Raw genomic sequence first — 16,072 nt, 5'->3', positions numbered from 1 at the left:
CAATTATTTAATATGCTATACAAAGCACGTGTGGAAGAGAAAGACAATTTTCTTTTTAATATTTTGTCATTATATACTACAGTTGGCAATGTATATTCAAAGCCTATCCAGTCATCTTTTGGCAGAGGGTGGACTTACATTTAAATAAATAACATATATCATTTTTTTAATATTGTAAATAAATAAATCATTACACAAAATAAAAAGAATAGTAGAATGCTTAAAATCTAAGGACTACTTAAGCAGATTTAAAATATATGTCAGTAATTCATGATTAAATACATCCATGATATCTACTCCATCTGCATCAGCGCAGTCAGTAGTCTCTCTCCAACTTCACACTACGTTGATTTACCGTTGTGAAGTCACTGTTACTACTTCTACTCGTGGTTTACTAAACATGTTAAGTTGTGAGGATACAAGTTCTGACGAAGAAGACATTATGATAGCTGTAGCTTGTTATGAGCTAAGCAAACGAAAACCAAGGTACTGGATTCACGATATCAATCTTAAAGGGAAGAATGTGGTGAATCTGCTCATCTCTTCCCAGATCTCTTACAAAATTTCGCCTGAATAAACGCAACTAACCATTTTTCTCAAAGGGATCAATACAATGACCTGAAATGCTGAGGGTACGTTCGGAGAATGGAAAAACTGTAGACAGATAAAGGAGACCATGAGCCCAGCCCGCCCCGGCCTATACGGCCTCGATCGGCTCTTGGGGCGACTGTGCCGGTGTCGTGTGGGCCGAGTCCGCCCGGGCCGGGCCGCTCGCAGTGGTCGGGTGTCCATTTGATTTCATGCATTTTGACAGAGTATAAAAGGCCGGTCCGGGCTGGGCTGGTCCGGGCCGGTCTCGGTGGGCGCCGTGCTTAAGGGGGAGAGTCAATACAGTACAAGGTCGATGGTTCTGATAAAAAGTGCAAGGGTCACAGACAGGATTCGACCTGCGCTATCTCTAACTCAGACTCAAATTCCAACGTCTTAGACCACTCGGCCATCGGCAATCCCACATGTATTATTGATGTTATTGTACATAATTGTAAACATACGAGTATATGTAATTTTGGAATCTCCATATATGCTTAGGTTATACAAGTCAGGTCATACTAGGATATTAAAGTCCAAGGTAAAAGGACATAATATTGAGCAGATATATACATTATTGTTGATTATTAGTTGTTGTATAATAAATACAACTACGAAAACTCTAGTCGCCAGATAAAAAAAACATATCGTAAAAAACTAAAAAGCTACATTTTTATTAAGCGACGAAATACAAGATTATAATTGCACTTTTACACAGAAGACTCTATGGAAATAATGAGAGGTTTCCTTTAAAGGTTAAGTCTCGGCTAGTCTTTGTAAGCGCACAAATGCCAATAACAAAACACCTATCTGGAGAACAAAATCAATACATATAATGTTACATTATACAAGATATTGAATACACACTCTAGGCCTTAATGGTCTTGTTTAGAAAGGATGTAACGCAAGACGATTGGACACCTGGGAGCTCGTTAAATTTACTAATTTAGTTATTTTATGAAACTACGAAAGTAGGTCATGGCTGCAAGCGACAATGTGTTAATGTTTCAGCTGTTGTAATAGCTGATAACCATAAGATAAGAATCATGGGAAGTATGGATCAAATATAATTGTAAGAGTTATACTTTTTTATTTGTCGTTGCTAAGTAATCACCTATTATACTGTGTATTTATGTTGTTACAACAATAACTTTACTAAACTTGTGTTTCATTCACAGATTTACGTTTTCAGGTTTAACTTTGAACTAAATTGTGGCATTGAAGAATTATACAAAATAATGTTACTGCATGTCTTGGTGCTAGACTAAGACGCGTCTAGGACATGAATAAATAACATTTAATTACATATTACAGATTCCAGAATTGATGGAAATTTGAAATTTTAATAATCTTTGTGTTATTACTAAGTATAAAGACAAATTAAGAGGATAATAGTTAAACATTTTTGAAACTTTTAGAGTCAGAAAATTAGATAAAAGTTTGTATGTCAAATGTAGATGATAAATTTAAGGTATTTCATAGCAATTTTTAATACAATTTTAATCTTAGCGTTTTCAAAGTATCAGTTGTAAAACTTAGTAACATCTTGAAGAATAAGTGGATATTAGAAGGTACAAAAATTTTGAAGGATAATTTAATTAATCTAGAAATGGACTGAGGGGAAGCAAACATTTTTACAGTTTGAAACCTAAAAAAAAAACATGACTGAGGGAACAAACTATAACAACAAAGAAACAGGTTTTCTGACTACCAAATTTAATCAATCTTTATCCTATGTCATAAGAACAACCTCGTATTTGGTAGTTTGGAGGCAAATCATAATAAACAGTTTCAGACGATAACTATGTTGTGTGGAATAGGGAAGGATCATTTAAAGGTAAGGCTGTGTTTTTTTTTTGAAGGAGGTTAAATTGTTTTTGCGCATACTGAGAGGCTCGTTGTCCCCTTAATAGTACCGGATTCCCGCAGGCACATTGTCCCACGGACTACTGGCTAAAATACCCCTTATCACCGAGGGCACTAGTCTAGAACCGTTAAGCATATTACATCGGGCTAGGCCTGTGAAGTTAAGCCACTAGGGCTTTCCTCGTCGGGGGATAGGAGAGTTAAGACCGATCGAGGTCGCCCGAAGTACAGATTGGACATACGTGCTTCACACAGCCCCAGGTGTCCTCTCCCTGGAGCATAGTTCCAACGGGTGTGAGACCGCGAAGCTGGTCTCGGCAGAGAAAAAAGCCCGCCATTACATTGACCATGTTTGCACCAAATTATCCTCAGGTATTTATGTTTTGAGATCATTAGCCAAGCACTGCCCGACACAGGTCCTGATCTCAACCTCAAGGGAATCGATCATCCGACGAAAGTCCACAATGGGTTGATTTGGTAGCACGAGAAGAAGGTGAAACTCCCGCTCCTTACCCGAGCCGGTTACCAGGCCATGTACCTTTCCGAGGTCAAGAATCCAGATTGCCGCAGTGCCAGAAGGATCCGAGAACCACTGAAGAGAGCGACGGTTCTGGTATTGTTCACTGAGAAGCGAGATTGAGAGCCTCGCTCAGAGGCATACCGGTACAGCAGATCGTTTGCTGTTTTACTCCTCTGCGTGTTCAATTGAAGAACTCTTATTAATTCTTCTGAGGTTCTGTAGCGCTTGTTTACACGCCCTGAAGCGACTAGACCCAGCGGAATATATCACATGTACGCACTTCAAGTCGGTTTCCGAACACAGGATTCAAGACTCAGTGACGGTGCATGTACTGGCCTTGTGGTCCTGGCTACCGCATTTGTAGCAGATACTGCTCCTTTCGGGACCGCTGCAGCTATTGGCTACATGACCAAAACCCAGGCATTAAAACACCTGGAGGCCGTAAGTTTTTCGCGTAAGCGACACCTGACCCACACAATTTTGATGTGGCCCTCGGCTAGAATTTTTTACGCATTTCTGGCACCCAGGGTAAGAACTGTCATCTTAAATGTGTCCACGAGAATTGGCCGAAAAGTAAGCCTGTTATGTATGTAATGTTTTAATGATATTCTTATTAAATTTGTTAACAATTAAATATTAACTTATGTTGATATGAATTTGGAAAAGCCCTCAATTACTATAAACAATATAGGTAGGAAATATGATAAACAGTAAGGTTTACATACTGTAAAATAACAGAGGATAGATAATGTTGGAAAAAATATTTCTTCTAATGAGAATAAAATATTTAACAGGCCTAGATATAATACCCATGGTAATTCTAAAAGTTAATTTTTAAAGCCATTAATACACATTTAATTCCTTGTGAATAACTAGAAAAATTCCTGAAATTAATTACAACTAAGGTGGTTCCAATTTACAAAGAAGGAGACACTCGATTTTGTGAAAGTTATAGACCAGTGTCATTATTACCAATGTTTCTAACATTTTTGAGATAGTTGTGTATGAAAAAGTTCTAAATTATTTACAGGTACACAATATTCTTTATGACGATCAGCACAGGTTTAGATGAACTTTTACTGCGATGGTAGATTTTATTAAAAATATTGTTTGATAATGTAGTAAAAAATAAACTAAATTGGTTTCATTCATATTTGACTAACCATAAACAGTATACAGAATCAATGTGCACAAACAAATACAAGTAAAAATAAATATTTATCAAAACAAGTTATTTAATATTTTGTTCCCCAGGACTCAATTTTGGGACCTTTGTTTTATGAAACAAATTTACTTTGCAATAATACATTCACAGTTAGTTTGGGAATTAGTGTCCATGGTGTAATTTCTAAGAAAAATCTTGATAAGATCCTACAATTACAAAACAAAGCAATCAGATTAATACTTAATTTAAAATGGAAAGAAATCGTGAGACATATTTAGAGTATACAATAAATACATATTTGAAACAGTAACATGTGCAAAATATAACGGAAAATTCAGTTATGTGAACCAAGAGTACAATACTTGGAACTGATTAGTCTTTAAGACCATAAATTGGAGTTGTATAAAAAGAAAAAATCTATAAGGGTTTGAAGTTTTGAATTTTACTCGTTTATACATTAAGAGCATAGAAGACAAATATCTTTTCAAGCAAAATCCTAAAAATACAACATCATTTTTATTCATTTGCAGAATATTTTTAGGACTAGAGCATAATTTGAAATTTTGTATTGTATATAAGCTAATTTTACACTCCCAACTGCAAATAATAATATTATTTACATTTTAGATTAAAATATTGTTCATTGTAACTTGATGTTTTATTTGTTTTTAATTAAAATTATGTGATAGCTATAAAATTTAGAATAAGTATGAACCATATTACTTTAAGCCAATATAGTAACTCTATTCAATCTGTATTTTCTGTATGTATACAGTAATGAATAATAATGTATGAATTTAAATTTGAATTAGAAATATTGATTTTGGCATAGCTTTTTGATCACTTTAGTGTAGTGCAAGTGTACTTTTTGTTACATTTTATATATTAAAACAAGTAATTTGTAAATGTCTGTATATGTATGAACGTTGGGATTTTATATGGATATCTTTGACGTCCGTATTCACTGGATGTTGAGATCAAAAGGGTTAATGCCAGTTTCTTTGTGATTGTGACACTCATTATAACACTAATAAAATAATGCTTGTCGTTTAATATAACAATACTCTCCCTCTATAAGCTATGAGAATAATATTTATATGCATTACTTTAATAATGTATGCTTTAATATAGATGTACTGATTGTGAAAAATAATAAACTAATGTTGAAAAGATTTACTAGAGACTTACCTCAATAATTTTTAATGAGAGAAGATTATATTGTAAAACCTCCTGTTCATTATCAAGCTTAACCCAAAACCAATTGTATGCGTGTCCACAACCTGATACTGATAAAGCTCACATTATGTGGCAAAGTTCAAAAGATTAATAATTTCTTTAGCTGGTGTTCTATTACTCATCACTACCGACAGTAGTAAAAAATACAGTTATAGCTATAGCTATTATATCTACAGTAATATAAACTAAAGCACACTATTGTAATATTATATTAATATAACTGTGTGAGTGTGCATGTTTTGCAGTTCACATAAAATGGTAATTTAATTTAGACTAAATGGTGTTAAATAAAGAAAGCATTATCACTTTTTAACTTGTACTTATACAGAAATCATAATAAAAACCATTGAGTTAGTTCTGAAACTCAAATTTTGGTTTTTAATGGAAATAAACATTTTGGACCACTACCAGAAAGATACACCCCACAATTATCTTTCTGTAGGTATTTTATATATCCCTTCTCTCTGGAACCACAGAGTGAAATAACAATTTTGCACACATTTATCTGCCAATTATGTGTGTACATAACTGGTTATGATTAAGTTTGACATGCAAATGTGGTTTGTAAATAGTACCGTGTAATCTTTTAATTTTGAAATTTTCACATACTTTATTGACAAAACCACATTTTGTCAAAATATTCTATAAGTGACTCCTTTTTTAAATTTAAGTTCCCTAATTTACAGCTTATTAGACATTTTTAAATGACACTGTTTACTTCTCCAGATTAATTATCACCCAAGCTCTGGATTATATGCAGTAAATAAAATGTCAAAACTCTGTAGTATTCCTGTGTTAAAACAAATCTATTTCGCTCATATACACTCCCATATTGCATATGGTGTATCAGTTTATGGAGCAACTAAAAACGGATAAAATTTTAAAAGCTCAGAAAAAAGGAATTAGGTGTATTTTTAATCTGAAGCCAGATGATTCTGCTAGAAATTATTTTAAAGAATTGAGAATTTTGATAGTCTGTGGTCAATATATCTATGACTCCATTTTACTTGTTAAAAATAATTCACTATCTGATATGAAATGCACATATTTAACACATTCATTAATTATAAGACTAGGGGGAGACAAAAAACAATATTTTTTCAACACGGACTAGAATTTTTTAAGGAAAATGTTTATTATAATTGTCTTCAATGTTTTTAAATGTATTCTCAATCATATTAAAAATTGCGCATCTCAGCATAAATTTTCACAATAAAAGATTTTTTTTAATTAACCTGACAATATAATTATGGAATTGATTAATTACTTATGTGAAATATAGGCAACATCAATGTATAACTCAGTAAATACTTCAGCTGTAGTTTTAACTATTTAGGTTTAATTGTCACAGATACTGTTCAATGTACATCTGCGCAAAAATGAATAAAGATTTGAATTGAATTGAACTGAATTGTTATCACAAAATTGAATTTAAATGTGGTATGTTACGTACCATAATGTATAAACATAGGTACAAAAAAGGTATTGTTTGATGTATCAAAGGTGGAACCTGTACCATGTATCTACACTATGTTTTACTTTAATTTTCTAAAAGCTCTTAAAAAACAAAAAAGATATTTAAAAAATACATCTAACAGTAAAATTGTTTTGCAGTAGTACATGGGGAAGTTTGTGCAACATATGTGGTAGTATTAACTTAACTTTAATTTTAGTGTCATGTCCTTAGATATTCTTTTAACATTTGGATTAATTCATGGAGACATTAAAAATTGTACACAGCACATATCTCTATTTCTCATCCTTACAGTTCTACATTCATATGGAGTCTTTTGCGAAAACCATTTTTCTGCTCTGGTAGACTCTAAATGGATATTTCTACTAAACCCAAAATTCAGTGTTTGGATAACATTAACATACCAGACCTACACTATAGAAGAGAAAGCAAAACTTTGATGTGATATGACTTTACCAGATGGTATAAACGAAAGGTCCAATTCTGTTCAAAATGTAATTTATATATTACAACAAGCTGTTTCCCGAGGCTTCACACGCTTTTGCCTGTGTATGAGCACTGCTGGTTCAAGTGAATTATATTTCCAACGCCAGTGTAGAGTTTACCTTGTTGCCACAATCAAGAAAATCTGTCAAAATTTTAAGTTTATAACCATTGTATATGTACATGTACTTTATTATAAAGTGGTCTAACACTCAAGCTTTAAGTTCAATCAGAAATTTATTTTAAATACAAATATACATAAAAACTTTGCGTCTTCAAATAGTGTTTGGCTATTTTATTATACGTAACTTTCTCGTAATTGCAGTTAATAATATGCAGGTGCTTTGATAATTTTTGTATTTTGCAGCGCAGCCTTGTGGTGAGTTACATCAATGGGCATAGCATATAAACCTTCTACATGGAAAAATACGTATACATATAAATTTACGTAATGATCAACCAAATAGTTTCTGAATCTATTAAGGACATACAGACAAACATTCATATATATATATATATATATATATATATATATATATATATATATATATAAATTATTTATTTGGAGATTTGGATTTCTAACAGTTATGATTAAGTATAGAATCATGTGTTGGAATTCTGTGGCATCTCTTCTTGTGCAAAAAGTATAATATTTTCAAAAATATGTAAATAAAATTTAGTTCTTCATTTAAATTCTAAAGTACCTTTAGCTGATACAGGATTAATTAGGATTAGCACATGTTAAGACAGTTAAATAATTAAAACTGTATAAATCGACACCATTATCAAGAACCTAACCTTACCTGTTGGTTGTGAAGTCCTGAAGTTGTAGAAACAATACACGGCAGCAAAGAAAAGATCAATGATAGAAGTATGAAGTAGTTTCAAGTGGCATAAATAATGGAGAGAGTCATTCAAATCAATAAACCATCAATTATTGGCAAAACTGTTTGCCAAGGCATTGTACTTTTGTTTCATTTACATAACACTTTTATCTTTAAGCATGACTTTCTAAAAATCTTCAGGACATTTAGCAAAATATGAACTAGCCAAATACTTAAAATATTTGTTATTGAAGGATTTAAGAGTATGCATTTTAATGTAGAGTATAGAATATTCAGTAATTTTTTTTTAATACCATCAGTATTACAATTTGCTCATAAAGAATTGTTAAACTTTTTTTATTAAATGTTTTCAAAATTATTTTGTAAATCCACTCCAATAAATATTTTTCAATGGATAAATATATGTTAGCTTTCTATTTTAGTTTGTATTACATAAAAATAGTTTTGATTTGTGAGCTTATTAAAAATAATATAGATTTCACATCTATAATCAACTTTATATTTTAAAAAGCCAAGCATTGATTTCAAAGTAAATATTTAATTGATTTCAAGCAGTGATGAAACTATATGAGAGGGTGAGGTGATAGAATTCCCCTCCCCAATAGCCCTAAAAATACAGTGTGCTTGAAAATTCCAAGAACGGTTTAATAATTTTAAAAAGTGTCTTGTAAGGCAATGACTGTATATCAATATTACCCAAAAATCTAATTTTTTATGTAATTTTCAGGTTTTTATATCATTAGGGGGATGGCCCACAAGAAGTAAGAGGAAATTTTTAAATTAGAGCATAGGTCGAGATGTACATAAAATTAAAGGTCTTAGCAGAACAAAATGCTGCAAACTGGACCTCAAAAGGTTTACCCTATGTAAATTGGTGGTGTTTTAAAGTTTTTTAAGATATCCAGAGATATTTGCTGAATTTCTTCATTGAAGCTATGAATTAGTTGTGTGTTGGCAACAATGATCACAACAATGGGATTTCTCAGACAGCGTATTATTTTTGAAAGGTCATTAGCCTTTACATCCTTGTTATTAAGTGAAATTTCTTGATGACATTCTTACTGTCATTCCAAGATTAAAGTGATTCGTTTATCTTATGTGATTGTAGAATGTTCAGACAGGAAACTTAATTTTTCTGTAGATGTTGCACAGTTGATCTTTGTGAAGCAAGTGATGATTTTTATAGTGTAAATTGGTTTTAACGCACGTTTTATCAACACTGTCTAGTTGTGTATTTTGTTATTGTGATGTCTCTGACTTAAACTGAAAGAATAACTCTACTTATGATGAGGGGATATGGTGACCGTTTAAGAAAATTTGATCAAGTCGTGTATTTATTATGACACTTTCCTGGACAGACCACCAATATCAAAGTCTACATTATGTGTAACATTCCAATGTTTTGAAGAGAATGGCAGTGTAAAAGACCATGAAATAAGTGGTAGACCTAAATCTGCTACAAACGAAGATAAATCCATAGATGCATTATAAAGTTTCATTGAAGAGCCACACATATCAACAAGAGCTGCAGTAACTTTTCACGGTAACAAAAATTATAGTATAAAATAAAAATGAAATACACATAAAACTAATCAAGTAATAATTTAAATCATAAAACCAATAGTGAATTCATCATCAATAAATAAACTAGGAATAAAACACAATAATAAATACATAATAAAAAACAACTACAAAGAATCACAGAATTCACCGTTTGTGAAATTCCAAGTTTGGAACCACTGATCAAAACTCCTTCATATTTTTGTAGGCAACAAAGTGACAGATGTGTAACGCAAATTGTGTTCCAAGATCTGTAGGTGATGTCTCGATGTAGGTATAAATACAGGCACTTCAGGGATGGAATATTCCTAGTCACCGGCAGTAGTGGGTTTGTGCAGTGTTGATACATGACAATCACAAATATGCTGTCAATATCAAATCCATAGCAAAGAATAGGCTCAAACTTTGAGCTCTAATTAATTAAACAGCTACAACAGGCAACACGCAGTCTGACGTACAGATTGTCATGAAGATATCAGACATACAGCGGCAGTCAAAGAATTAACTTGCAGTTTATGTCGATCACAAATGTAAAATTACCATAGTTAATTTTAAAAATTGCATTTAGTTATTAAAAACTCGTCAGTAGAAGACTGACTAGGGCTTCCAACTAAATACATTAATGATATTTATAATTCAATACGCTTCTATTTATACAAAATTTCATATCTATTTAATAAAAGTGTTAAATTAAATTGAGGAAACCACTAATGAAAAATCATGAAACATGTGTTGTTCATGAGAGTCTCAAATTATACAACTTTTAATATGCATTTTATATAAATTACTCATATAGTTCCAATTATTAAATTAAAACTTTAACATATACCTAACTCTAAGAGTAAAAGAAAAAACCAGATTTATAATGGAACTATGTTATTTTTTGCTTGAAACAAAATTTTAAAACAAAAAAAGTACAAAATGTTTAACTGAATAGAAAGTTAAAGGGAAGAGAACTTACTGTTGTGTGTTGTTCTTGTAGATTCTCTTACAAGAAATTGCATTTACAGACCGATTAAATCCAACAAATAATAAGAGGAGAAAGGGAAAGGGATGATGGAAGAGCTTATTATCACAGTAAGGAATGTCAGAAGGGTCAACTGTTCAAACAATCTTTCCACAGTGGCTAAATCTAAGCCCTAATCCCTAATATTAAGCTCAATTTTTGTCATAAATTGTCAAAGGGTTCAAAATGATAAAACCCTATCCCATGGTACATTTGCTATTTATAAATGTATAAGAATGTAATAATACCCTCCTCTACTAAAAAATGAACAGCACAAGAAACAAACCAGTTAACTAGGATTTTTTGGGAATTCAAGAAATATTAAAATCTTCTAGTGGGTGAAAAATGTGTAACCAACCTTAAAATCTGGTAAAACCGAACATTAAAACATTTTATTAGTGATAAAAAAACCTTGTTAAAAACTAATTTTGTAATTTAAAATCCTTTTTTTCAAAATGTAACAAGAGAAATCAAATTCATTTGGGCAAGACTATAAAACTATATATTTTAGGAAAAAACTTATTTAAAATCATCTGAATTATTTACTAGTTATTATACTATTTAATGTTGTTAGATCTGTTCTGAAAAATTTGTATTATGTTTTTTAACGAGTTAATTGGTCTATGTAGTAATGGTAAGATATCAAATTTCACTCGTATATGTCACAGTGTTAACTATATTGAAATAAAATTATAAGTTTTTTCAAAATTACTTGTTTAAATGACTATGCGTAACACACACTGATATTTAAATAAATATTATGCATAAACAACCAAGGTCTGTTGATTCAAAGTAGAATATGATAATAACCTGTAATTTGAATTAAATTATTTTATGACTTGTTCACAATGTGTTAATCATTGTTACAATAAAAAATATAACTAAAATCCATGCTAAAAACTAACAAGAGTTAACTTTAATTAATGTTGTGACATTCTTCTACTAACTTCTGTTAGTGAAAATATTTTCAAAGTAATCTGAATTGAATTGTACTATATACAAGAACTTCTTGAAATGTACAACCCTTTTTTGTTTTTGGATAATAATATTTCTCTCCCTTTTTAAAATGAGGGAAAAGGTCACTTTAAATTTTCAAATCGCAACCCTTATCTTGTGACATGTAATTTTAAGGTATATTCAATCGAAACCAAATGGCATGAAAAAAAACATCTCTACAACGATCCTAGCAAAAGTTATAGGCAAATAATCCCTTACATTGTAATGCCATCTAGAAAAAGACACCTCTCACCAAAACTATGAACACCACAAATATTAGATGCTACGTAAAGAAATAAGCTGGGCCCCTCAAAGTCTTACTGAATGATATCACGCATCATTCTTTTACCCTCAAAAATCCAAAAAAAGTAATTTAATGAGTATGGTGAAGTTTGTACAATGATATCTCAATATGTTTGGAATATATCCAGGTGCATCAGGACTTTATTTACACCCTTAGATGTAAAGTGGTCGTTTGCCCATAACTTTTCCTAAGTGGTCGTAGAGATGTTTTGTTCATGACATTGTGTTTCTTTTGAATTTACCTTTCAAATTACATTTCCCAAGATAGGGGTTGCAATTTGAAAATTTAAAGTAACCACCCTCTGCCCCCTTTAAGAAAGGGGGATGAAATATTTGTATTCTTCAAAAAGTTCATAAAAGCATTTTAATAGGTTTGGTAAAGATTTTACATCTATATCTCAATCCGTTTGGAATAAATATTTCCCAGTGTATCAGAATTGAATTTACACTCTTTATGTTTTAACTGTGGCATTTCAGTTTTGAAGTCTATCTTTTACATATACATTCAATTTCATATATCTGTTTTTAAAGTGCTACCATTTCTCAAAACCTCAATAAAATTCTATTTTATAAAAAAAGCAATAAGAACAATTTTAAATCTAAATCGAGATCTGAAAATGTTTTTATCTCTCCAGATTCTAGGACTAGTCTGTGACAGCGTCAGATTCCGGACCTTGCACTAAGAGGAAAGTGAAATGGAACCAAACTAAACATTCGCATTGAATCAACCCTCCTCACCATAGCTATATTCTGTGTAGAAAACTCAGTTGCTCCACCGTGCTTTGGGATCATGTCTAGAACATCGTAGTGCACTCGATTTTGAACCTTATGAAGCAAAGAGTACCTCTTCAGCTAGATTACGCTGAATTTCATAGTTTAGGTATCTCTGATGGCAAAATTATACAAAGAGTTTTTTGAGCTTCATCGTCAGTGACTGTCTTTTTATTATGTCTTCAGATGAATATGACTCCAGATTCCAGGAGTCAAGTCTGTGACAGCGTCAAATTTCAGATGCTGCACTAAGAGGAAGGTGAACTGTAGCTAAACTCGATATTCATACTAAATCAAAATATTTCGCTAAAACAGCATTTTGAAATATAGATTTTTGTACAGTTTGGTTTAAACATTTTAGAAAGTGTTATGTATGTAAAACAACAACAATTCTGCTTCTTGTTGTATGACAAGCAATACACATTTAATACGAGAAAAGAATTACACAGTGACACTTTGACATAACCTTGAATTTCTTAAAAGTATCTACTCTAGAATTGGTTTTTCAAAATACATCCTTAAAAGAGCATTATTGATATCAAAGACAATAATATATTCAAACAGACATTAAAATGTTACATAATTGGAATAGCTCTGTAATATTTGGATGAACTTTATTGTCAAAGGAACACCAACAATGAAATCAATTGAAGGAAGAGTCTGTAGGTTGACAACTAGCCAATAAGCATCATGCAGTGTTTTGAAGTCATTTCCTAGCTTTGAGGCATAGTGAGTACCAACAAGAATATGAGGCTTGGTGTCTGAATATATTAGATCACAAGTGGCCAAACAACATTTTTACATTTGGCTGTTTGACAGTAGTTTAAAATAGCATGTGATGTGATTGTCACTTTTAACAGCTGTTGAATGTCTACAATAAATGTTTTGGAAACAGCCAATTAGTTCTCTTAGCTGGCTAGTGATTAAGTTTGTGATTCCCTCTTATGAAGAGATTATGAGTTAGAGTCAACCTTAAGACTCTTAATTTACTGATACAAAAAGATTTAAAAATTACCAATCTTTTTTAATGTATGCCAAGTCTTCAAAGAGATTCAAAAATGGTTAACTCTGTAAAATTCTAAACTTCTAAGATGTATCATAAATCAAAGTAATATTACCCTACATAATTTTGTAAACTAATTCTTATAATAAAAAGATAAATAATTGTATAATTAATTTAAAATGGACTTTTTGTCAATATTATTAAAAATAATAATTCTTTTTCTTTTAAAATCAGTACTGAGCGTAATTTAATATTTTGTTGTTGCTATCACAAAATTAAAATACTCTTATTTTATTGTGAAATAAATTTAGTCCCCGTATTTCAGATTGAACTATCGAAATGCTATTACATTGAATATATTAAAAAAATGATTGATTGATTATTAAATTTAATTTCTCAAACATATCAACAAATTTGTTAAATGTTTTAAAGTATTATTGGTAAAATTAAGCTATAAATACCTCTTCTGATGGAATCATAGGTGTTGTGTTACTTTGTAGTGCTTTGAGTAAGTTGGTTAAGAGGTATAAACATTGAAAGAGCCATTCTTCCCGTATTTGGATGATCAACAGTAAGATACGGTTATGTTTAAAATAAAACACAATATCTCATATTCATAGAATCCATTTAAAAACAAACTTTTTAACTGAGAGTGGTGGGTGAAGTTGGTGTTTACCGATTTTAACATATAGCCTGAATTTTGCGATTGAGGAAAGATAAAAAAGCTAAGAAACTGTAACTAAAAAAATTGTCAATCAACCTTCATTGTAGCATCCATAGTCTCAGGCTTAACTTGGCTGTTGTCATAAGTGTCATGTAAGATTTCCAGTTCGCACTGCACGGAAAGATAGCTGACACAGTTACAATTTCTCAAGATTTGAATGATTGTGTTGGTAATGCTACAACACCATGTGAACTGGAAAACTTAGATGATAGTCATTAGTGTGACATGTTTCATTGAATTTATAAATGTCTGAAATTCGTTACTATCAAGCAAGATCAAAATATAACGAGTGTAAAACACTGATCCCAATGTGCAATCAAAACACCCCTTGATCATGATCATGTTGAGCATTGAGGCATTATATTCTGATAGGTGTTGTGTCCAAAATAACTGTTTTTAACATATTTTGACAGTAGTCATCAGCTGTTCGATGTGGCAACCATGTGCTACTCTGCTATTGGCTGATACCTTAGATTATATTAGTTTCAAAATTAATGTTAAACTCAAAGGACTTCTTGAATAATGGACTCAAAGGATATAGTCATAGATCTATCATTATAGTTGTTGTTATTATTAATTAATGTTACTTTTCCTATACTATTCAATATACATAATGGGCAAAGAAGAATAAATATTATTTCTTCAGTGTCTATTGTCTATTCTTGTCACTTAATTACAACTTTTATTCAGCTCTCTTCTAACTTAACAATATTTAAAGAAGTTACCTGCCTATTGCGAATCACAATACAATTTCCTCACACACCACTACATTGCAAATGAAACATTTGGAATGTTATTAACTCTTTTCTTAGCATCATATAGTGAGCATGTGATATTGCTGAGAGTAGAGAAAGTCAGGATGTTGTTTCCTGTGATATTGATGAGAGTAAATACAGTCAGGATGTTGTATCATGTGATATTGATGAGAGTAAATACAGTCAGGATGTTGTATCATGTGATATTGCTGAGAGTAAATACAGTCAGGATGTTGTATCATGTGATATTGCTGAGGGTAAATAGTCAGGATGTTGTATCATGTGATATTGCTGAGAGTAAATACAGTCAGGATGTTGTATTATGTGATATTGATGAGAGTAAATACAGTCAGGATGTTGTATCATGTGATATTGATGAGAGTACACACAGTCAGGATGTTGTATCATGTGATATTGATGAGAGTAAATACAGTCAGGATGTTGTATCATGTGATATTGATGAGAGTAAATACAGTCAGGATGTTGTATCATGTGATATTGATGAGAGTACACACAGTCAGGATGTTGTATCATGTGATATTGCTGAGAGTAAATACAGTCAGGATGTTGTATCATGTGATATTGCTGAGAGTACACACAGTCAGGATGTTGTATCATGTGATATTGATGAGAGTAAATACAGTCAGGATGTTGTATCATGTGATATTGCTGAGAGTAAATACAGTCAGGATGTTGTATCTAAATCGATCAATGCTAAGTAAAGATGTAAGCAAATTTATGCTCTATATTTTTTTTAAATCGTACCACAATTCTAGG

The sequence above is a fragment of the Homalodisca vitripennis genome, chromosome 5 (genome assembly GCF_021130785.1).
Source record: "Homalodisca vitripennis isolate AUS2020 chromosome 5, UT_GWSS_2.1, whole genome shotgun sequence".
In the NCBI taxonomy this organism is placed as follows: domain Eukaryota; kingdom Metazoa; phylum Arthropoda; class Insecta; order Hemiptera; family Cicadellidae; genus Homalodisca; species Homalodisca vitripennis.
The sequence above is the reverse complement of the archived record's forward strand: the minus strand, read 5'-3'. Positions refer to the sequence as shown.